This window comes from Aphis gossypii, chromosome 1 (genome assembly GCF_020184175.1).
Source record: "Aphis gossypii isolate Hap1 chromosome 1, ASM2018417v2, whole genome shotgun sequence".
Taxonomy (NCBI): domain Eukaryota; kingdom Metazoa; phylum Arthropoda; class Insecta; order Hemiptera; family Aphididae; genus Aphis; species Aphis gossypii.
In genome coordinates, this window is record NC_065530.1 from 36,814,405 (window position 1) to 36,841,748 (window position 27,344).

The 27,344-nt window shown below is 26.0% G+C and overlaps 1 protein-coding gene and 1 long non-coding RNA gene across 5 annotated transcripts in view; one reads left to right on the top strand and one right to left on the bottom strand.

Annotated features, from left to right (window-relative positions):
• Window positions 1-11,712: 11,712 nt before the first annotated feature.
• LOC114130735 (uncharacterized) lies at window positions 11,713-13,092 on the bottom strand. The gene is made up of 3 exons (XR_003592943.2): window positions 12,925-13,092; window positions 12,111-12,283; window positions 11,713-11,907 (listed from the first exon to the last, which is right to left on the bottom strand). It is a non-coding gene; the product is annotated as an uncharacterized LOC114130735 (long non-coding RNA).
• An 8,975-nt stretch (window positions 13,093-22,067) lies between these two features.
• Window positions 22,068-27,344, top strand: part of LOC114131632 (receptor-type tyrosine-protein phosphatase N2) — a 39,144-nt gene continuing 33,867 nt past the window's right edge. For all 4 annotated transcript variants that reach the window (XM_050200730.1, XM_050200738.1, XM_050200734.1 and 1 more), the window contains exon 1: window positions 22,068-22,232. The gene's annotated coding sequence lies outside the window, so the exon portion shown is untranslated. The remainder of the gene's footprint in view (window positions 22,233-27,344) is intronic.

Below are 27,344 nucleotides of genomic sequence, written 5' to 3' on the forward strand. Positions count from 1 at the left end.
ATAAAATGAGCACCATTTAGAAAGATTATCAAGATTTTTTATTGCACTTTAAAATTTAAAACGGTAACGACTTAGCACGCGCACCCTTTTAAATGGACTTCTTTAAGTCCCAAAAGATAAAATATATTTTATCAGTAAGTAACAGACAAACGTATTAACCTAGAAAAACCATTTAATATGTTGTTTTTAATACTTAAAATTAAATTATTGAAAAAATTAAACTTTTTTAACTTATTAATTTATCAGTAAAATATTATATATTAATATATAGTATTTATGTTGTCAAATATTCTGGAAATAAGCATAATTATATAATATTTTGTTTTAATATACTATACAGTATACAGTCTTTACTCTATACTTACTGATAATATTATTAATGTTTTAAACTATAATATTTATAGTTTCCCCCTGCTATGAGATATTAAAATTTAAAAACTTTATTTTTTTAGGTATTTTTTGTTGTTATTAATCACTTACCAGTTGCGTATTTTTTTTTTAACTAGAAACATAAAAATAAAATAAAAGCGATATAAAATTAAATATTTTGTGATAATAATTTGAACAACACATTATGTTTTGTCCATCTGCACTTAAAATATGTTTTTTCATAGTTTCTAATAATGGGTATTTTTATATTTTTCGATTGGTTAACGTTAACACCTAATCCTTAATACTCATAAATATACTTTATAAAGGCGCGTGTGGTAATAAAAAATTAATAAGTGGTATATTATATTGTATGAAGAAAGTTAAAATTATTCTATTAAAATAAATATCAAATATTTCAACAAACGTATGTACCTACTTACAAATAGATTCAGAATATGATGCGTCCAATGTCCAATGTCCAATGGACGGTCTTTTGTTTATTTTAATTCATTTTGATATCAAATGTTAAATAAAGTTGTGACGTCCGTGAATGTTCGTGTTTGTCGTTAGTCATTTTGTAGTCACTATTCTCATTACCGCACTTATATAAAATAAGTATGAAATTTTTTTTTTCGTTTTAAATTTGATATTTATATTTTGAATAGTTATTATAATGTCACTAGCATGTACACTTCACGATCAAATGAAAATGTATCTGATTGGAAATGATTTAAATAAAATAATAGGTAGTAAGTTAGTTAATGTTACTATCAAATATGCAGGTGTTATAGGTTTTAATGTTTTATATTTTTATAATCTCAGAAATATGAAGCTTAATTTAAGACAGAGTTGATCTTTTATTCTTTAGTATAGAAAAAATTGTATTTTATTTTGGGAAAAAGGGCGATTACTAATAAGAGATTTTTCACTTTATTTAAAAAATTAGAATATTTGTATAATAATTTGAGAAATTTACGAAAACATGCAACAAGAAAAATGAACATAAAAGAAAAAAAGAAAAACAATTAACAGAAAAATTAGAAGATTTATTTGATATAGCTCATGCCTATGTTTTGCAGTTGGTTAGTTTAGAAAGAGACAAGATATTTTTAACTTTACAGTACCAAATAAGAAATTCTTGATATTTATTTATGTGGTGTACATTATGCATTTATGAGAAAAGTTAAAAAGAAAGAAGGAAAAGAGATACTAAATAGTATAAAAAATAGTATAAAAAGTTATTACGAATAATCCCTTAGAAAAAATAATTATTGCAGATCAATAGTCAACTACTTAATTTCAGTGGTTAACTATTCAAAATGAATAGTTTTTGTATATTTATAGTTATTACTAAAAGCAAATAGCTAACTTCTAAGTGGTCAGTAGTTAGCTAGTAGGTTATTATTCAATACCGATAGTTTTATATATAGTTATTATTAAAGGTAAAATGTTAACCACTAAGAGGTTAATAGTTAGCTAGTCGTAAGCTACTCATAACTAGTATTAACTATTCATAACTAATAGTGAACTATTAAATTATCAGTCGTAAAATTATGGTTCTGTTTAAGCTATACTAGTAGGTGACTTTTTTTTTATCCTAATTAACGAAACCACTAAATTAATTTTTTTAATTGAAATATATTTTTAGGGGTTCGAATTATTATTATTATTACTAATATTGGAGTAAGTTAATTTCCAAGTAATATGTTTCTTAAATATTATAATTTTCATTAGTATAAAACTATAAATCGATATTAATAAAAAGTGAATGATGTTCACAAATTTTTCATTCTGAAGGTAAAGACTACTGTTTCTTCTTTTTTTAGCCGTTTCTACATTGTTGTATGAATAATCATTCCATTACAATCTTTTGAAATATTTAATTTAAATGAAACAATTTTGTATAAATGCTATACCAGTTTTGTTTTCCATGCATATTTTCTGAAGAATTGCTAATGAATGAGACATTTTTTAAAATTTTTTTTATATAATTTTATAGAAATAATAAAATAAATACTATTGTATATTATAATATTTATATATTAATAACTACATAAAGTAAGTTGTAACATTAGTTTTTTTCTTTTAAATTATATTTACTTTTATGGTAATACTATAATTTTTTATAAGTAAATTGTCTAGCACCTTGTCTTTTTATTACAAGTAGTAAATTATAAAAATAATTTTAAACGCAAACTATAATATATTTTCTAATAGTAAAGTACAGACAGTACAGTAAATATTCTAGTATTAAACTACTGACAATTTTCTAGTCTTAAACTACTAAACATTTTCTAGTAGTAAACTATTTGTTTGTAGTTAACTATTAAAACTTCTTGGTAGTTTGTCCAAAAAGACTACCAAGGATTTTTAGTGGATTTTTTTTAATAGTTTGTAGTAGTTTTTTTTTTGCTAAAAGATGCTTGCTACATTAAATAATCGTAAGTATTCTGTATTTGAATTTAAAAAGATTCAATTTAGAGAAGATTATTAAAAATTTCTTGAAATGTTATCTTTTTTATAGTACTCCTCCTCGTGGAATCTTGTTTCAATTTTCGATGGAATTCAATTCATCACACTCGTTGGTCATCCAAGGACATATTATATTGTTAAAAAATATTTTTTCGTTAAGTACATAAATTAAACAAAAGAGAATACGATTCGGTTGCTTATATCTGTATTTTTATTGTTTGTTGATGTGTTAGAGAGTGGTTGAGAATGCTCCAAATATTTGTTTTTGAGCCAATCCGAAACTTACAATTTTTACGTGACCTTATGCCTATAGAAAAATAGATGAAAAGTTGTCTGAAGTTATACTAAAAATATATATCAATCATCCATGGTATTTGTCTCCAGAGACAATTGGATTTGCTTTTTCGATGATGATATTTCTTATGATTCAAAAATAAATATGGCTCAAGCTTTAAAAATGATAATTAAATGAATGTAGATAGAGCTTCAATAAAATTAGAAAAAACGTTTATGTATAAAATTAAATGAAATACCAAGTTTATAAATAATAATATTGAAGCATTAATTTAAAATAAAGCTTTAAATATTTTTTGAAAAAGTTCAATTTAAATTATAACAGTATTGAAACATCACTGTTTATTTGGGAAAGCAATTTATTTATAACACGAACGGGGTAAAAAAAGTAGTCAGAAAATTAAAAGTTGTAAATTATACGGCTGAACAAGTTGTAAAATTAATTGGAGATTTTAATAATGTTGGTTCAAAAAAATAACAGAAACAGTATATTCTCCAAGTTGTCACAGAATATAGATATTCAAATTGTAACAAAAGCATTAAAAATAAAATATTTAAGATTTATTAATATATTAATATATATATTATATATATTTAAATATTTACTATAACGATTTTTAGAAGTTAATTAAAATTTAAAAATGTATTAATAATTATAGATTGCTTATTTAAATTAAAATTTGTTTTTTTCCTTATAAAATAAGAATTGATAATTTCGTTTGTTTGTAACATTTATGAAGTATTCGATTATATATAAAAGTATTAGCATGTTGAACTTTTGATAGCTTTAAGGAACGGGTTAAATTTATTCGACTATGTTCAAATTTTGTGTACATAATTTTTACTTATAACGGAACATAATTAAGGGGACTGTTCATAAAAATGTAAACATTTAAAAATAAAGACAACCTTAATGTCCATGTATATAGAATAACACAGCCGATAGCTAAATATAATACATGTTATGTACGTAATCAATTATCGTATAGTCCAATAGTCATATACAATTATTAAGTGAGTAGTGAGTTAATAACGATATAAGTAACATTGTTAATATTGCTGTTCTATAATGAAGTAAACATTATGTGTTACAGATCTGTTTCAGACAATTTTAGGTAATTCGCCTACTCATAAGATATTTGAAAGAAAACAATACTCGGAAAATAATTCTCGTATTATCGTTGTACAACTATCGTTTTAATTAAGAAGCTGTAGTGTATAATTGGCGAACAACACGTGAAAGAGAACGAAATCGGCTTTGATTTCAATACACTTTGTGCATCACTATACAATTAATACAGTGATTATATTGGATACACGAGTAAGGGTATTCATTATTGTATCAGTAATTTTTATTTTAATAGATAATCTAATAATAATATATTACATTAGGTATTATATAAGATTTAACTATTCCATATGTAATAATAAGAAAAAAAAACAATTTTCTTTCGTAGGTACTAAAAAAGTAATCTTTTCAAGCAAGGCGAAAAAGTAATAATACTAATGGATTTATAGCGTCTAGAGATTGCTAAGGATACAATGAGATTCTAAGATCAATTTTTATTTATTGCAATGGTTAGAATAATAAAGAAACTACCTATTGAAATATTTAAAAAAAACATCAATTGTTTATAATGTATATTTGTACTTATTATACTATGTATTATACATTTATAACAGGCATTTAATAAAAAATGATTTTATTTTATTATTTTAATCTATGATATTAGGTATTACAATTTTCAAATAGTTAACTTCGAAAATTGTACGGTTTTATATTATGTACAATGTACATAATATATTATAAAGGAATTAATGTTAAATATAGATGAATCGTATAAAAGCTATATTTATGACGTCCATATAATATCAAAATTTGATATTATTTATAACCTAAGTAAACATAACGTAATAGTTGGTTAATGGATTTATTTAAGTCTTATATTAAAGTCAGTGAATTATAAATACATTTCCAGACCCAAATAATTATTTATAAATTTCACAATTAGAATGAGAGTAGCTAGACGATTAGTAGAATTGGAATTTTAATGCTCTAAAAAATTTAAAAAAACGCACTAAAATTTCTAAATAATGTACTCAAGATTAGACCTAATAATTAAATAAACAAATATTATTTTAAAATATAGATAACATACTGTGTTCACTATTATTATAGTTTTGTTTGAAAAAAGCTATTGATTTAATTTTTAGAAATTATAAACAACTTTACAACATGCTTTTAGTTTCATGTATGGGTAATTCGTATCAATATTTTAAAAAAAAAATTACATCTATAGATGTGTTTATTTGAGTTTGTAAATTAAATTCGTCTTGAAAATTGTTTTTTTAATATTATTATTGTCTTGAAATAGCGAAAAGAAAATATCTCTTATGACTAGCTCTGAGACATTTAATGTCATTTTATTAGTTTTAAAGTACCTAATGTGTTTATTATTGTTGGTCGTTTAACTCAGTAGTAAGATGTGCGAAGTACTTTGAAAGTACCAACAGTTTCATACTGTCCATTTTATCTTTATATATTGTATTAGATTGAAAATTCAATACACATTACACACCTACAAAAAATTCTTAAATCTCGTAATTTATTTAAACAATCTGTGAAAACATAGTTTTAAAATTTGAGAGTTATTTTTTTTAAAATACAATTAATAATAATATACCTAACTATAAAGCTGAAATGTTTCGACCCTGTTTATTTTTCAGAATTTTAATTTAAATCCGATTTTATTATATACCTACATTTTTAATTTTTAAAGTTTTAAAATTTAAAAACTAGGCAATAGTGTTTTAATAATTATAAAATTGGTATGATTAGCTTATAAAGTTAAAAATTATTTATTTATCAATTTAATGATTCGATTTCAATTACTAGAGTAGATATTTGATTATAATAAATTACATATCTTAATATATTAAAATTTATATTAAAAATAGATAACAATAAATTGCTATCAAACGAACACAATTTTGAGTGATCAAGTTGGTTCTTAATGTAATGTATATATATATTAATATTATACATTATATTATCAAAGTAATTCGTTAAAGAATAATCGCAGTAAGTGTTTAAATTTTTTGAACTCTTTTTAGCCATGTAAAAAACGGATATAGCTGTAATCAGTATCATATATTAAGAATATTTAAGACTTTGGCTACTTTTAGATCTAGAGTTTAATATTACTTTGTAAAGAATTTAGAGTAGAATTTTTAAATTTAGTTATTAAAATAATACTTTAAATTATAATTCTATGACCCACTATACAAGTAGTAACAACTAATAACTTACACCAATCTGTATAACAATTTTTACCATATGTATATATTATACTATTATTTTAATCTATGTATAAAAAATGTGTTTAAAATATTTTGTGAAAATGCATTGAATCCTCTTAAACCGAATAATTAATAATAAATAATAATGAAGATTAAGCGAAATGAACAACTTAAATTTTGAAATAAAATTATCAGACACTAAAATTATGTTTTCATTATTAATAATTTATTTATAAAGAACACGAGAGCCATTAGAGAGAAGTTAAAATAGCGTAGCATTTTGTGTAATGATAAATTTGTCTAGTTTTCTATATTTTTTTTATCAAGAGATTACGTTAAATATTTAACATCGAATTCTGGATTAAACCAACTAGTCGCGTTGTGTCCTACGGCTGTACTGTGTTTCTGTAAAAATAATTAATTGTGGATACAGAGAAATATATATTATTTTATTTTGGTCATGCGTTAGCCCCTTGGGACCAAAACCTCTCGACACGAATTCATCACCGTAAGTATTCGTGTGTCTAGGATAAAAACAGTAAAACGAGCGACAACAACGCGCATAAGCTAAATATATTATTTTCAGGTGCACATTTATAAGGGATAAAAAAATACGTACATAAGTATTAAGTATATAGCTATATGTAATAAATAGCTAAGTAATCCCGATGCATACTGTTTTATATATAGGTTAGGTACACATGAAAATTACAAATTTTAGCTGTAAACAAGCGCAGCATTTCTTTTGCACTACCTGCCAATAATAGTTGTACAAATGGGATGATTTATCTGTAAGGTTTCCAAATTTTATATGTATGTATACATTTCCAATCGATCAACATCCTTTGTTGAAGTGAGACGAACGGTGGCCGATTAAATACGTGACAAGTGTCTTTGAACCGTACACAGAATCCAATTTGCACGTAATGCAATAATGCCATAGTAGTTGCGTCATTTAAGGGGTAGCTATGGGCAGGGAGGGCACATCTACCCATGTCTGATTTCAAACGCAGTTCAATGGAACGACCGTGTTGGTAAAAAAATATAAATATTTTTATGATTTTGAGGAAATATAATATTATGTAGGTATATATTTTTAGTTCACAAATGTAGACTTGTGGATGTGTATAATATAGAAATCATACGATATGGGGTAACGCGTATAAGTCAAAAGTAATCAATCTTTGGTATTTGTATTTGTTGAGACATATTTTTAAGCACAATATGTATTTTTAACAAATTGTCAATCATAAAATACACGTTTTTATTAGGAATGCGATCCGCGATATTAAAAAAATAAAAAAAAACAATAGTTGACCCGCTTGAATACCTTTGCAGGTGTAAATAGTGTGTATTTTTAAGCGTGAACAGTTATATTGTCTATTCTGCTTTGCTCCTGGCGAAAGGAAATATAAGACGTGGATTATATAAGTACACTGTACACATGTCCAAAAGCTTTATATGTAGACGCTAGACATGTACAACAACAATAATATAATATTATGACCCCATGCAACTTTATTTCTAAAATGATTTCTTTTTCATTTCAGCACTATAGAAGCTTGTATTCAATACTATAACTGATGTAATAAAAATCTTAAAACAAAACAGCAACCACTTAAATTTATCGGTGACTTTTGATTTAATATTTTTACATTTTTCAGTTAAGTTTTAACAGTCGTATTTTGTATTATAATCGTTTGTTTTGTACAACCTCTCTAGAAAAATTAAAAATTACGAGGTATTTTTGCCTATCGCAATATTAGTTTACAAAATATAGATACTACATTGAAATACAATGTTAAGTGAAAATTAGCTAGTAAACAAAGCGATTGATTTTTTCAGTTCTATATGTGCTATTGAACAGGGTCAAAACTTTTGTCACTCCCGTTAAAAATTCGAATGACGTCACTGGCTGTGGTGCTTTATATAATATTATTTTAGCATGATTAATTTATTTTCTCCGGTGCATTATATAACAACATTCTAAAAATCACCGCTTTTTGTTTTTTATAAAAATGTTATACTCCACTGCTTAATTCTGAACCGTTGTATTGGGTATAATAATACTTTTAACATTACAATACATTTGTCCATATAACCGTTTTATTTTTGATGTTTAAATCTGAGTTTATGTTTTGAGTTAATCTGAGCTTAAAATATAGGTATTATGTGTAGCTGAATGACCGAATATTATTTTTTGTTACGTTATACTTACTGTTACAGCATCATAACACATATTATGTTATTACAGCAGCTATAGATTTGTTTCACGGTCGTTATAAATGATTACAAAGGACTTGATAATTAAATGTTTAAAGTAGATTTTAGTGTCCGGACAGCAATTGCATATGTTATATATGTCGATATATCTTACCAGTACCGATACATCAGCCGGATTTGATAAAATATAGTTGCTGAAATAATTACAATTATAGGATTGATAATTAGGGTGTTGAGTTCCGTTAAAAAGTGCACGCACACTACTTCCATGCACGTACATTTTTAGAAATTTTCGTTAAATACATAATATTTATTTTTCAATAATGATATAAATAAAATCGGCTACGTATCGGCAAAGTTTGAAATATTTGGAGATGTAAATTCTAGATATCATTTAAATATTATATTTAAACATATATATAATATATATAACTAATTAAATGCTTTGTTTAGATGTTTATAAAGAGTTTTAACTCTGTGTGACCTGAAGAATTCAGTACATTAATGGCAACCCATTATAAAGATGTGAAAATATTGATCCGTTTTGTGGCGCGAGAAACATAATAATTCAACTACCTACCTAGTTAAAATACGTGACAAAGGTAGTTTATTAATTGCTTTTGGAAAAATACAGTTTTCATCAAAATATATCGTTATATTATTGTAGTACTTAATCGATTTTCAATTGTGTATATAATGTATATTGTATAGATTTTAATAACTAAATGAATTGGTTAAACATAATATTTCAGGTTCGAATTTTTAATATAATAATTTTTTCGAAATAAACGATACGATAAAATATGATGTCATTATTGTATCACCTCTATGGGAGGAATTAGCTAGTATAGATACAACAACAAAATGACTGTTTTATTAGATAATATCTTGTAAGGGAGAAAAAAATAACATCAGAAATATTATTGCATTTACCTGAAAATCTGAATAAGAATACATTTTGTAAATTGTACACTTTAAATATAAATTGACTATTTATATTTGGTCATCGAAATTGAGTTATAGAAATGTAAAGTCGATAATAATGTACACCAATAAATGTTTTAACTTTATGTTAGTAATAGAGTAAGTTATAAGTTTTATATTTTATTAAGCCGTATGATTGTTTATAAAATAAAAATATAATGGAAAAATATTTAGTAGATTATAAAGAAATATTTAATTAATTTAATATAATTTAACAAGAATATGAACCGTACATATTATTATTATAAAAACTTACTATGTATATTTGAATTTATAAGGACAGTTTTATAAAAGTATAGAACGTACAATATTGTAAAATAAACTGCAGATGTCTATTTTCATCGGTGCAATTTAAAAAATGTGTATGTTTAAAATTGTATAGTTATATTTAGCCGACAAATTAATTTTCTTTGGCATTCTACACTAATGGACGTTGGAGACAGAATTGTATACCGTAATTATTTAAAAATGTCAGAAATTTTTTGGACAGTCAGCTAGAACCATCAGATCAAATAATTAATCAGTTGATGTGAATTAAAATGTTTGATGCAATTGTCTTTCCTCCAAAGATTTATTAATATGGTCGATCGTTTATGCATTGATTGTATTCGGGACAACCCACGGAGACGATGAAACCATATTTGAACTTAACACATATTATTATAAAAAAAAACTTCCAACTACATATGAAACCACTATCACCGCATCACTTATGCACTAACATACACAATTTAAGTATTTCTCCATGTACCTACATACCTTCAATTTTATGTGTCGTTAATCCATTTTCCTACGCTTATTCATATACACTATAAACATTAAAACATCCATCAAATATTGATTTATATATATTTATATTTAAGCTGCTGTACAGTGCACAAAATTCGTTCTTATTCAAACATTAAGGTATAATTGTAAGGTAAATTATACTAATAACATTGTTTGTGTTATTTTTCTACCTACATCTGATTCTATCTTATAAAAAAAAATTTACAACTAACGATTGATTTGTTGTTGTGTCATTATTTAACAATGGCATTACTTTTTATTTTAATGCTCACTTCAAAAAAAAAAATCCCATTTATATAAATAATTAGATTCAATTATTACACCATAAACTGAAATATTGTGCTTGGCCAATCAAATATTTTTCGGGTCAATATCAACAGCAGTTATTAGAAATAAAAAATATTACAATTATTTCAAACTGTTTAATATATGTACATTATATACAATTTAAAACTGATTGCTACAATAATATAGACTTTATATTTTAACGAAAACGTTATTTAAAAAAAAGGATATTATACTACCTTTGTCACATATTTTAACTAGTTAAATTATGTTTTCTCTCGTGTCGCAAAACGGATCAATAGTTATTTTCACATCTTTACACTGAATTACCATAAAATGAACTAAAAACTTCAGGTTATACTTAGTAAAAACTCTTTATAAATCGAAACAAAACAAATAATTATATTTTTTTAGATTCTGAACTAAATTTACTGATTTTACTAAGTTATTTTTTTGTGTGTTTGTATTGTGTGTGTATATCTGTACAACTAATTCCTATAGCTTACAAACTATAATAAAATATCTTTAATATATAATACCTATCGAAAATTCTACAAAAAATTTCAAAACATATGTATAATCAATACTATAAACGTATTTTTTTAAGTTCAGATTGTGGTTTTCCTATAAGACATCTTGTCATATACGATGTCTTACATATGGCAGATAAAATAATATTTTGGTTCTCTTTAAAAAAAGTGTGCGTAGAATATTTTGAAAAAATCTGGTAGTGTATATCTTTGTTCAACTTAAATATGTATAGTATATATTTATATAATATAAATATGGAAGAAAACATTTTTTTTTGTACCTATAGGATTTGAATACTATTATTTATTATGATTGATAATTGATTACTTATTCTCATATAAGTAGATACAAAAATAGGTGAATAAATGGATAGATCTATATAAGTGATTATATAGATAGGAACAATAAAGCCACCATGCTAATGACTTTATATGTAAATATGAATTAGTAAAAAAGAGCAAATTTCAATAAATTACGATATATATTACATTAAACGGTTCTTCGAAAAAAAATTTAAAAGTATTACATTGTGATTAAATAAATGTTTACAAGAAGATAGAAGAATTAACAGTCAAAAAATAACAAATAATAAATGTACTAAAGGCATTTTAGTTGTCATCATTTTCCTGAGATTGGCGTTGAATTGCAGATAGTTACCTAAAAATAAAATATAAATTAATATACGTTTATCAACAATAGGTTAATAAATTTAATTCTCCAAATAAAATGAATAATAGGAACGAACAAATAGTAAAAAGTTTCGGAAAAAAATTACATGAAATGTGTGTATATAATATATACAATATACATAATTATACATTTAAAATTTGTAAATACTTATTTCGAAATGTAATACTTACAGAGTTAGTAGAAAATGTATTCAACGACGAAGAAGAGTGATGTATGGATTGTAAGCTACTGGGTAAGTATATTGATACGTTGGGTAGGTGTATACCGGTGCGTATGTATGAGGGTAGACTATGAGTTGAGAAGAAGCAACAGCGACCAAAGCCAGGGCGGCGGCAACCAATAACTATTAAAAACGATTTTAATTAATAATAATTCTTCATAAAACACAGAGTAGATTTGATTTTACAAACATAACATTATTATACTTTCGTTGTTACGAAAATTAAATTTTGTGGTACCGAAGAATTTTCACTTAGTTAGAAATTGTTTAATATTATACAGTTCTAATTCAAAGTAAATTGTGACAAGATTAAGTTTAATTTATCAAAATCGGATATTTTGAATATAATATTTGATTCTAGAAGCTATAAATAGTTTTTATTTTTAATTTCAGCATCTACATAATTGAAAGTTAATTATTATAGTATAAAACATTATAAAAAATATATAAAAAAATATTACTTAAAAATTGTGAGGCTATTAGAAAAATAAAAATTAGTAATAGTAGTTAATTGTGCAAATGTAGGTACAATATAACAATAAATTAATTTATTTGTTTCAGATATTACATAGAATTTAAAAGTTCAATATATATTCTTAAACTTAGTGCTATAACATCATATACTGATGAATTTTAGGAAAAAAAATGTTTATTTTTTAGTTAATAAACTTATACGACTGTATAAGTACCTACTGACTACTATACCTATGCAATATCTCACTATTGTCGATAGTTTTTAAAAGAAAAGAAAAAAAGATACTCACCAAAATCTTGAACATGGTGGATGTTTGGATGTGATTTTGAGGTAACTCAACTGGTAAAAGACTCGATGTGTATCGATGTAATGACTGTAGATCACTGATATTTTATCTAAAGAACTTAATAGTATTTATACTAATTCGGTGTTCGAGAATCTGTATGATATATTGATATCCCACTCATATGTTACACGAGTATATAATATGTAATAATATTGTTTGTATTACATTTTTTATTTATTTTTTGTCAAAATGTGTAAAATAAACCGGTTCGGCGATCCAAACAAAAATCGGGTTTCGGATGAATCAAACAATAAAAAGTGACATTGGAGAAAAACCGGCCTAGGTATTTTTGTAAATACAAGCGTATTATTTCTAACGTAACATTATTTTTGAGGTAAAAAATCGAAAGGCCGTGAATTGTTAATCGTGGCTAATGTTCAATCGTCTACGAAACTGTTGTGAAAAATAATAAGCCCTTGACATTTAAAATGTGTAAAATGTCAAAATTATAATTTTCATTTCCAAAACGTATTAAATGTATTCAGTTTATTGGACATACAATATTATAATATATCTAGATCAAACAAGGTCAGCTACAGTCTACGCGACTGTGGTAAACATTAAATGTAAATGTTTGCCTAAAATTAGTGTACCTGTTAAGAAAATGTTTTGTTCTTACACCACGATCAAAGTCTAGTAATTACATAGGTATGTAACTTTTTATCAATCACAATATTATATAGAATCAAAAAATTATGCTGGATGTTCAACGCACTAATGTAGGTCCAATACATATTATATAGCTACAATAGATAACTATTTTGGTTAACGTCACTGATGTACCTATGGTGTATGCACACAGAGTCATCGATATCATAGAACAGTGGTGTAGGTTGGATAATATAATATGAATAGTATAATATACATCGACAACGGAGCGAACTTCAAACATATTGATTGGTAAGTCATATATCAGGTATCCAATAAGTTTGGAAATTCTCAATTATTGTATGCATATTTTAATGTCTACACGGAACAAAAAGTAACATATAACTCTGCTGTACACTTGTAGCGTAAAATATTTAATAACCTCATTAATTATATGATATATTATCGTTAAGCACATTGTAGGTAGCTAGCTATAGTAATTAATATGTACCTATAAATGTATAAACATATATGCATATGCTTATTTTATATACTACAATAACTCCTCGTGTTCCCATTACTAACAGTTAGGTATAATAATTAATAGATCTTGTATGATTATACAATGTACATCATAAAAAAAATATGTAGGTAAATAGAATTTACAGATTCTGTTTTATTATTATTATCATTTATTACTTAATTGATGTGTGTTCATAAAATAATCTAATATAAAAATATTATTAGATAATTATCTTAAGATTTAAATAATGAATTTGGATAATATATGTATATTACCTACTATCTGTATGCAGTAGTATAATATATAGTATTATTAATTTTAATTATTCCATTTTATCACAATTTTTGATACAACAATGTTTAGAATTCAAAATCAACTTACTGTTATTTTGTTTTTCTTGGCGTTTTTTAAGTGGTTAAGAATAGAAGGAAGAGTATTTTAAAATTAATTTTTGACTAAAAAAAGGATTTTAAAATTTTTTGGCAGATTTCACCACATAATATTATAATAATATAATACATAAACATTGAAATAGTTTGTTATAATACATATTCCTATGTATACTACAGGTGGGCTACGGAAATACGACCAAAATTAGACGGGTTTTTCTCAATGCTTAATGTGAGTAGGAAGGTCTAAATGAGCTCATTCGATTCATCAGATAATGGCGTTTAGTTGTCGCTATGGCGCAGTGAAGTGTCGTTCACCATGTGTTTGCATACGACGCACTTGTGAAAAACAATGAATCGGTAGTTAAGATAATAAGGTACAGTGAGTATACAGACTTTACTTCAACGTTGAACGTCGCGGTGATGTTTTCAATCGGAAAACAATGATGAGGTTGATCGACAGTTTTCGAATAACGGGGACAGTAAATAAAAAAACCCTTTTGTCCCAAACGTACTGTAACAACTCCCGAGAAAATATCATTAATTAATGAAAAATTGCTTCAGTGAGTCCACTCAAATGTGTTGGATCGATTTGTTTCATGCTAAAAAAAGATGGGCGTCATCGACTGAAGTTATTCTTAAAAAATTAAATGGTACTTATATTTACTTATAATAAAGTAGGTATTAATAAAATAATACACCGATTTATATGTATCTATTTTTGTCCCTATCCCCGTGGCCCACTCTATATATTATGGTATATCATATATTTATATCTATTTATCTATGTTAATTAATTAGAAAGTTAGTAATCTTCTATATTGCGAATATTCTAGTTATTTTCAAGTTTAATATAATATATCTAATAACCAACCTTATTCTATCATTTACAATAAAAAAAAAAAATAAACCGTGTTTTTTTCAATAATTGAAAATAGTTATTTTTAATAGTGACCTACTTATTACAGAGATGATTTTTTAAATAAAACTATACTGAAATTTATTGAATTTTGAATGAATGAAAGCAATTTATAATTTTAAAAATATATAATTATATGGTTTTCACATTTTTTAAAATCTAGCGCAAGTCTAATAATGAGCACATTACTTATTCGTTGATATATTTTGTAATATTTTATAATATTTTACATTTTATTTTTTCATTTTTGAGCAAATCAAATTAAAAAAAATAAAATTAATTAGAATTAAAATTAATGTAAAATTTAAGTTATTTTATTAAAATTATGATTGGTATAATAACCAGTACCTAATCGATTTAACTGATGTAACTATTTAAGTGTCAATTATCAGTCATCTCACAAGACCATAATCAATACTTTTACAAGTAATTATTATTAAGGTTTATTAAATATCTGTGGATTAATTATTATTTAAATACACCTAACATATTTAAAGGTTTCCTTAAGATAAGACATCGCGCGTTTGATTTTGATGACTGTAATGCGGCTTTCAAGTTCATTAGTTCATTAGTTTAAATATAGTTTAAATTAATTTCCTTTCCATTTATGTCTCAGTATTGCATAAATATTTATTCAATTAGACGATTCATCTAGAAAATATAATTATCGTACTCTCCTTATACACATATTATTATTCGTTAAGTATTTATACGAGTATTTCTACATATCTCGTGGTTAATACAGAAAATTACTATTATTTATTTAAAATTTAAATCAATGTACCTAATATAAGTAATACATTCAAATATTCTGGTTAAAGTTTCTTTTTATTACATTGTAATTTTTAGCTATTTATCGATACAGTTTACTCTAAAATGTTTAAACACTTAATTTTTATTATGATTGTCTTACCTAGTTAACATTAGTGTATTCTATTATAATATGTTTAAACAATTAAGTAAATAGTCTAATTTAACAACAGAAGTTGCAAGGTAATCACAAAAAGTGTTTAAGAGATACCCAAATATAAATCAAGAAATTGTTTTAATCTATTTTCAATTACCTATAAGTTATAGTATAATATATTGCAATATATTAATATATTGTATAAGTGTGACAGATTCTAGGTATTTAATCTAAAGCTCATAAGTATATAAATATGTTTGTATAACTTTGTCACATATTTCACTTTTTAACTTATCATTTATGATATTATAACAAAAATTACTTAAAAAAAAATTGGAAACATGAATTTTTATTTTAATAATGAATTATAGTGCTGTACAAGGACCTTTATTATCCCATCCTTGATAACATCACAGCTCCAATCGATCAATTGGAAAGATTTAAAAACAGATTTAAATAAATTAATATTCAATTAAGAAATATCTTATTTACAAAATTTAATAAAAATAATAGTGACCTTATAGGTAGGTGATAAAAACGAACGTTTTTTTTTTACATCATTAAGACTTTTTTGGAAGGAAGCAATCTCAGTTTGATATTGTTTTTTGGTCGTAATGATTACACATTACATTGCAATAGACTTACATAATACAATATAATGTACCTTGGCTGTAAGTACGAAAATACGAAATACTGGCCAGTGCAAGGTCAGCAGCTGTGCCTGTGCGATGCGACACTACGAGTTTTGAGCGACCGATATTGGCATATAGTTATAAAGGTACCTCGTAACGAATAATACCTACTAAATATACAGGAATATTCGAATATCCTACATTATAATATTTATTTTGTATTATACTCGTATTAAGTGAAATATGTACTATAAATGTTTATCTTATTTTTTTAAAGTTTTTATTGATATTCATACATCGATGAACTATGGAAAGGAAATAACTAATTATATCTACCATTAATTATTATGAGGGAACTTTAAAACATAACTTACCGTACTTATATCCCTAAAGCCATCTATGTGTATGTGTACGTAAGTATAAGTATAGTATAGGTATCTACATTTGTATATAACTATAAAAGGAACAGCAGCAATTTTTCTTCCGGATTTTTCAATTACAGAAAGAATCGATTTAGTAGACTTCTTTCCACTAAGTTGTTCCGAGATTAATAATGCAATTTAATTAAAATTACTTTAAAATACAATACCTTGAAAAATTATCGAAGTAAAGACAAACTAAAAATGTAACAATTATAAACTTCAAATGCTTATAAAAATTAATTTGGCTTTCCGGTAGAACTTTTTTTTATATAGGTCGAATGTCGAAATAATTATTAAGAATCTTGTATTCAATTTTTAAATTTAAACAGAAATTTGCTCATATATTTCTAATTATAAATGAACTTGTATTTTTTTAGGTTTTCATAAATTAAAATATTAAAATAATAAAAATATAAATTAAAAAAAAAATATTGTGATTAGAAATTTTCGATAATTTTTAATTAAAAATGAACTTTCAGCCACTCCAGTTTTTGAAAAATTGTTATCTATATTTATTGTAATTCAAAAACAAATACCCATAAAAACTTAATATTTTTAGCAAGTTTTCATATTTTAATTCATTATTACATAATATAATTTTCAAATATTTTGACTGTTTTCGAAATATTTATAGACAATTGAAATTTTGAATTTATTTTTTTTATATATGAATGTTTTCTTTTAACTGATAAAAAATATTTTTAGAATTATATACAATTTGTTCGTATTTAAGATTATAAAATTTTAATTCAAGATTATTTATTAGTTTTTAATCAATAAAAAAAAAGTCTACTGGAAAGTCAAATTAATTGTTTATGAGCGGTTTGATGTTTGAATTTTTTTGTTTATTTTGTTTTTATTTAAAATATAGTAAACAAGGTATAATTTATAACTATTTTGACTCTTTTTAAACTATTTTATATAGGTATGAGAAATTTTTGATTTTCTTCTACAAATGTCATCAAGTCGATAAACAATTATCCATAAGATCAAAGTTCTTAAAATGTATACAAGTTCTCACATAAGTTCTTCTTATATCTATAAAAAAAAACATTAAAAATGCATGAGTACAATTTTTTTTTATATTTAGTTTGAAAATGTATTACAATAATATTCCTTATAAGTAGTTATATATTATTTTAACTTTATTATTTTTCATAATCATTTAAATCGAATTTGGATTAAGTTGCATATTTAAACTATACGAATAACAAAATTTGTTTTTTTTTTATAATTTAAAAATATTATATTTGTCCCCCAAACCTAAACACACCATTTTACAGTAAAATTGTAATGAGTCAAAAATTAATAGCAATTATATAAATATAATATGGTATAAATTAAATTTATAATTATATAAAAAATGCAATATTTTTGGCAAAAACTAATATAGTCTACCGTATACTAACAGTAAAATAAATTACTTTAATACTTAGCAGTATAGATATATGCCTACAAGGCTACAAACCATCTCCGTTTAAATTCGTGTTTCATATACAATGATGTTGCATTGAATTAAAATTTAACACATCTATTACAATGACCTACTGCCTATCGGACATTTATTTTGCAACAGAGTGGTAACTGGAAATCCACTCGTCCACTTTTTTTTTAATATATGTATATATATATTGTTAATACATTATTTTATCACTTAATAACAATAAAACATAGTTACCAAATAGTGATTTATTTAATAATAGGTATACTATATAGTAATTAATACTAATTTGCGTACATCTAAGATTTTTGTTTTATAATTTTATATAATATATATACTCAAACATAATAACAATTTTAAACTTGATATTTGTATTGCTATTCTTATATGATTTGATGACTGGAAAAGTGGAAATTATAATATATTAGTATACTTTATATCCAGATGATATTATATGATCGGAAATTGGAAAGTCCATTGAACTATGTAATACGTTCATTCGCATATAACTGAACTATTTTATTTACCTATATTAATTATAATAAAATCTAATTGTAGGATATCGACTTTGTTATTTATTAGTTATAAGATAGATTTCGAATTTTAAAACACATGCTTCTTTTCTATATATGAGATAGAAATCTAATTTTTGTACATAAATTAGTTTAACGTCATTTTGATTCCAAATAAATTAATTTATTTTGGTTTTTTTTATGTAAATGCTTTTTTTTTCAATTATTCCAGTTGTGGATTTTTTATGTGTTTATTATGCTATTATAATAAAATTATTATTATGTGAAAATCTAGAATGCGGACTAAATGTTTATTTTAGATTATTATTGTTTTCATTATCGGCTTGATTATTAAATATATAGATTATCGATCTACATATTATAGCCTGCAGTACCTATACGGTCAGTATGCCTACAACATCGATATTGATCGTTTCAAAATTTAAGATTTAGTGTTGTAATTTGAAACTTCTTGTATGAAGTATGCGCCTATCACTTCAGTGGATGTAACGAGTTCGTTTTTCACGTATAAAAATATTCTGTCGGACAATAGTCAGTTTCACTACTGAAAATCTATGGAAATACATGGTAATTAATTCTTTTTTTAAATTTAAATTAATATTTCAAAAATTTTTATTCATTTTTATAATTAGTTCATGTTAATTTTTAGCCATGATTTTTTGTTGTTTTTTTAAAAGTAAATATGCTTCTTCTTTGCATTTTTAAAACAATATTGTGTGCATTTTTAGTTGCTTATTATGCTTTAAAATCCAAGCCTTAGTTATAACTAATCCTTTGCATTAATTTCAAAATGCACACATTTTGAAGTAAAATAAACTTTTAATTTATTCAATATAAATAAATTGAAACTAAATACGAACATAATATTATTATTAATACACGGCTATCATTAGCATAATGTATTAAAATTGGGTATATAATATGATTATTAGTGTACGCCGTAATACCCCTTTCGACATTTTCAATTTATATTAAACTACCTGTAGTAATGCTAGAATTTCGATGAATTTTAGTTAATACTTCCAATAAACACCCAACACCCTTACAATTTTATTCCCTGCTTTCATATACATATATATTATGTTGCCGAAAAAAATAATGATTCAGGAATTATCGTGATATTCTAATCATTATTGACAATGACTGGATAAAGGCAATATTGGATATTTCGTAGTAATACATTGGTAGCAACATTTCCGTATCATATTAGGTAATGTTATAAATCCGTATTAAAACAAATATCAACACCGATTTCTCGATGATTGATCTGTTTATGAAACATAGGTATAAATAACATAGGCTAAATTAAAAATTGTCATACTATATAACTGATATTGTTATAGACACATGCCGAAAAAACCTGCACAGTACTGTTTGTGCACTGAAATTGTGAATATCAAAGTGTAATAAATATTAATAGTGTTTAATAATCTGTTTAAAAATGGATTTAAATTAAATGCGCATAAAATTTGACAACGCAATTTTATTATTAATTTAAAATAAACAAAACGATGATATTTTTAGATTGAGATTATGATTAATCCTAAATAGATAATAAGTATTATTATAATACATTATTCGATTTTTAACTTAATTTTTAATGTTATCATCATTGACTACAGTTATTGACGTTAATCCTTTACTAAATCAGGTATTATCTTCATTGTCAACATTGACTAAATGTCATCTTTTCGGTAGCAAAGATACATACTACCTAATCGTTTGACGGCAGTATGAAAACATTAAATATGAAATTCGCGTATGCCGCGTAAAATATATAATATCCATTTGTATTATATTATAGCGTCACACGGGAAATCCACGCGATTGTACGAACGTCGTACTACTGGTGGGTCGTTTCTGTACAGCTGACTGAATTCTACAGTGGATTCGTCGCCCGAGCCGCGTGGGTGGGGTGCGTTTCATTGAAAAAAAAATCAAAATACGCATCGTTTCGCCGGAGTTTTCGCAATAATGTTCCTATGAGGGTATACCGTATAACAACGGTTTTTAAACTGCCCCGCGCAAGTCGGTTTCAAAACATGTATATTTTTAATTTATATATATTATAGCGCCCCGTACATTACATTTTACAATATATGATAATATATAAAGTCATCATTGTCGTATTATACATATACCTATTGTTCACAGACGAGACTTGGGGCTTTTTTTTTTTTTCCCCCGATCCGAGCGCTGTACAGCGATTTACGGACATGACGTGCAAGTCCGAGTAACCGAGGCCAACAAGTGGCCACCGGCCGATCGATAAGCGTTCGCCGAGCAGTAGCTACACGGTGGGCGGCGAGGGAGGCGGGCGTTCATTGATAATGAACCGGACACCCACGCACGCAGGAAAGTCGCGCGAGCGCTCTCGCGTATCCCGAGACCGAATAAGTTCCTATATATATGTGTGTGTGTGTTATATACCTCCGTGTACATAGGTATATATGTATTGTGTTAGGGATGTAAAGGTGAAAAAGGCGGCAGTGGCGGAAAAAGGATTATTCTCGTGTATATATAATATATAAATATTAATATTATATATATATATATATAGACGATGGGCGGGGCGGCGTGTAAAAAGGTAACTGCGCGCATCGAGTCCCGGCCGATGGTAAGTCTCGATTGCGGGGCGGCGAGGTGGTGGTGCGGAAGTGGCGGTGCGAGGGTGCTGTGGGAAAACGGTGGAGGAGGGGTCGAAAGCTCTGCCACCTACGGCGCGCGGACGAAAACAAAACATTACACATCCAGTCGAACGTCGTCGGGTCGCGGACGTACAACACATTTTCACTGCGGTCCGTCGCGCCCGCACACCATGTAAAATACCCACATAATACGTATTTTACGTACTATATATTGTATGAGCGTGCGCGTTGTCGAACATTATGTACCAGGTGAGTGACTGCATAACAAAATAATACTATTTAATCGCGATAATAATATGATAATGTTATCAAACGATAATGTCATAATATTAACGTTATAGGTAATGAATAATAATGACAATAATATTATAACGTTGTCGTTTGTCCGCGTCGCCCGTATATAAGTATATAAGCGTATTAAGACCGGACGTCCGTCCGTCTGTCCGCGTTTAGAATGGTTACTGTTTGTACTTATTCGTACAATAACCGTTCTCGACAGTGCACGTTTATTGTCCGTCACAATCGTAAAATTTGTATTATATGTATTTGCGCGCGCACGCACTCCGACGTCGTCGTGTTCCTACCATATGGCAACGGCGAGTCGGCCCGGGTCGCGCTACGCCGTTACGGAATCGATTCCGAAACCGCGATTTATTCGTGTCATCGACTAATATTATAATATTGTCATTATAAATAACGCTGCACTCGAGCCGAAATCCGGTAGCCTCCTGTGTTTTATAATAATAGTTGTACACATAACAATATAATATATTGATTTGTTTACGACGATACAAACCTTAAATATGGTTTGTGGTTGGTGGACACTGTTGACCGGACGTATAGTTATTAAATACTTGATCGCATAGGTATTGTCGACGAATGCAATTTTTTCAGTTCTTTCGAACTTTGAGTTGTTAAAAGTCGCGACTGCCGTCATATATACATATATCATATCATACATACGTTCTCTTAACACATTATAGACACTGTCGATTTCAATCGATTATAATCGAGTATTGGCAGTGGTGTTATTTTCATAGGGACTAAATAAATATAATTTGAACGGGGGTCTCCCTCCCTATCTACGCAATTGTGTTTTATAATTCATGTATTGTGACTATATACCTCTCGGTCGCACCTGTAGCTACGGCTGGTTATTAGTCTCGCACGACAACGATAATAACAACACTAGGTATTAACCACGCGTTATGCGTTTGTTTTACTCTATGGTTTTTGGTATATAGTTGTTGTTATCGGCTGAATGCTACGATAGACGGTATACACTATACGTGCACTATACAGCTTGTGTCTCGGTTTCAAACGCTGCACGACGGACCTCGTTGTGTTACTGTTTCACGCATCCGGTACAGATAGTCTCAAAGTGGTCGTCAGCAATTTAGCTGTTTTTCGCGATAACTCACACGTCGATCGAGAGTGACATCATTAGTTTTAGTGTTTTTAATAATACTTTAATGCGGTTATAATATTTGTCGTCGAATTTCGGCTGATGAGGTTAATGTTACTGTAGTATATTGAATACATATTATGTATTATTGTATTCGCTATATTACTCAACTGTATATAGTATAATAAGTACACTAGCGCACTTACCAAATTTATAATCATAACGCCGTAATCTGAAAGGTTACATAGTTCCGTATTCACAGCGGTAACTGCAGTGCGTCAACAACGACCAACTGTTGACGTTCGACACCTAAAAGTACTGCGCAATAGGTGTATTTTTTTAGTTTGAATAAAAACGTTTTTAAGTTTTAACTTTGCTTAGATTCAATATATTATCACAAATTGCAATTGCTGATAATATTTATCTTAGAAATTATTTAAATATTCAATATTTCAATGAGGAACCAAAAAAAATGTTTTAAATACAGTATGAAACTACATTTTATTAGGTTTTAAACATCTATTTTAATCATTTTAAACAATTAACAAAAATGTTAAAGCAAATGTTTCAAAACCATATCGATAGGCACGGACTTAACAGTAATATCAAAAATAATAGTAACGACAATCATAAAAAAACAATAATTCGATCAGGCATATTTGCATTAGTTTTAATATTTACGTTCATACCTATCCCACCTCCAATACGTATAACATTATGTGTACCTACATATTATATATCATTCAATTTATATCGTATAATAAAGGTAGCTAGATATATTGTATAAACATACATATACTGTATGTATACATATAGTAAACACATAATGCTGACGAAAATATTAAATTTAATTATTTAACAATTATAACACCAAAGTGGTATTCAGAAAAGCAAATTATCATATTATTCAATTGTTCTTTGTTAAATGTTTGATGTTGATACAAACCTTTGAAGTTGTTTAATCCAACAAACATTATAATTAACTGTTATATTTCATTGTTTCACTTTTAGTAATAATTACATAGTCTGTAAAATATCTTATAAATGTGTGATATTTCACGAATAACGATTTGTGTTTACATCGAAAAAAGATTAAGAGCTCTTTTAATTCTTGATTATACCAAAATGCGTGGAATGATCGACATAGGTATATAATTTATAACATCTGCAGTTATCATTTGATCTATAAACAGATGTTATAGAACACATTTTCTAGCCAGTTGGAAAGACTACTCGTTCGGTTAAAGGGAGTCGAAATAAGAAGATGGGGTAAGGGGTACGCTATAGCTTAACGGCAATTGAATAAGCAAATAACAGACATATCGTCGGAGACTATTAATAGTTGTATTTTTAAATGAATTAAAAGTACATAAGATTTCGCTAACTATCGGTCATACTAGAAAATAGATCATACGGTTGCTTTAGTTGAGTCAGGTTTTTAATTACCTACATATAACTATTATCTATTCTCATAAATATAAATATAAAATCTTAACTAGTCTTGACTTTGTCGATTATGATTTTTTTTTATTTCTCAAAACAAAGTTCTAATTCTAAACAATGAACATTTCAAAAAATTCATATGCACAAAATAAATTGTATATGGATATATATATTGAACTTTTGTTATCTATTTTTTTTTTTTTTACATATTTTGTTTATGAACTTGTGGTTATAATAACTTTTTAATACTTTATATTAATTATTGAACTTGTAATATGAGAAGAATACCAAAATAATATGTATTTATTATATATTATATTTCTGTTGTCTTTGATGAATAATTTACAAATATTTGTTTTATTCTTTGAAAATGGCCATTTGTAAAATGTACTTAATTTCAATTCCATCATAAAGTAAAGTTCTTATTTGTTAACTAGTACTTAACTATACTATACACGTTTTGACCAAACGCTTCTTTAAAAATAAATCTGCTTCTATATTAATGTAGAAAAAATTAAAATTAGGTATTTTAGCTCTATTTAGTCTAAAGTTGTATGTTGACCTCAATAATTGAGTATTAGTTGTGTTGAAATGTTTATAAATATTAATTTACAAGAGACACAGCATGACCATCAATCAGTGCCTGTAAAGTTCAATGATTTATATTGGGTTTTATGCAATTTTAAGCTTAACAATAGTTTAATTTAGTTGATATTATAGATACTTAATGATTGCTTAAGTATAAATTAAAATCTATGATATACTATACATTTATATTTAAGTTGATTTTAATTATTTTACTGCAGTAAGCATCATATTATAATATTATAAAATATTATAAATTCTCAATAAATAAGTGATTGAATGAACAACCCGTTATTTAAATTATATTTTTTAAGTTCTTTATTTTGTATATTTATTCTCATATTTGTTGTAAAACAATTTTTTTTTAATCATATTATTTTTTGTAATATGTGTTAAAGTTTTTTCATTATTTTTACGTCTTTCAATAACAGTATATATTTTTTATTTCGTATTCCGAATACAAATAATATTTTTATACTTTTGATATTTATATAAAAATTGAATTTTATATGAGGAGGTAGTTATTAAAGTTTAGATGAGCACAAATACACCAACATCATTTCAATTTGTATTTCTGAGCCACTTCATTCACTTTATCAAATCTTAAAAATATATCTAATTAATTAGATATTAATTTGTTCAAAATATAATGTTTAAAAACTGAAATTATCAAAAGAAAACTGTGTGGGATATAAATTCAAATTGTTTTTAATATCATTCAATTATGTTTAAGACTCGACATAAAATGGAAGATAATATAAAATAAATTTTTTTTAATATTCTCAACAACGTTATTACATCTATTTTATTGAAAACATTAGTGTTTATTATTACAAAGAATCACCTAGCCATTTATTCAGTAGAATATAAAGCTGATATTGTTTGTTTCATACAGCATGACGTGCTGATTTGCGTATGAATCATGTGATACATATTTATTTTTCAACTTAAACGAGTTCAAAGACATCAATCTACGGCGCATACACCCTTATGTATCACCGCAACAAACTCGATCAATATTATCTCATTTACATAAAGAATATTTTCCTATTTTTCTCATGACTAGACAAATATATCACTCAGATTTCAAACTGCTCGAAGCCATATTTCAGCATCACTACAAATGCATCATAAAATCACATGGTATTTTTTTAATTTTAGATATCTGTTGTACGTTTATAAAATCCGTTATCATTTAAATTTATACAACATCGTTTATAATGAATTTGTTTAATCCCGTAGAGAAATTTATATTTCCACTAATCGTGTTCCACTGGTATTTGAGAAAAGGATTTCAATGAAATGTATTAACAACAGGCGGGCATTTCTTGCTTAGCGTTAGCTCCATTTTATCATATTATAATACAGTATAAATACACACAACATTAACTGTATTGTATTTTATACTACCGTTAACCTGGACGAGAGACAAGTTATGATAAGAGTTTGTGTATTTACAACCATGTCGTTATTTTTTACGTAATTATATTTAATGAAATTATTTACTAATAACTACATTTAGCCAAAATACTTTTAATTTTACGTATATTTATGTTATATATTCTATTGTTGTTGTTACAAAATCTAGCTAGACATTTGTGTATTTTCGATTTAATCCACTTTTTCTATCGGATTCTAGATTTCTGTAACGAAGTTGCTTCTTTATAGCAGACCATAGGCTATATAGATACCTGCATATTATATATATTTAATTCAAGTGATATTTTTACAACAAGTATATTATTGTTGAATATTGAAAACTAGGTAAAATAAAACTCGTAGATATTTATTCAAAACAATTCAAACAACTCACTATACCCACATATTGATTACTTACATTATTCACATGTTCAAATGAGTTTTAAAAATCTTACTGATCTTACTCAAATAAATTTCAATTTTTTCAAATTATATTCTTACCTACATAT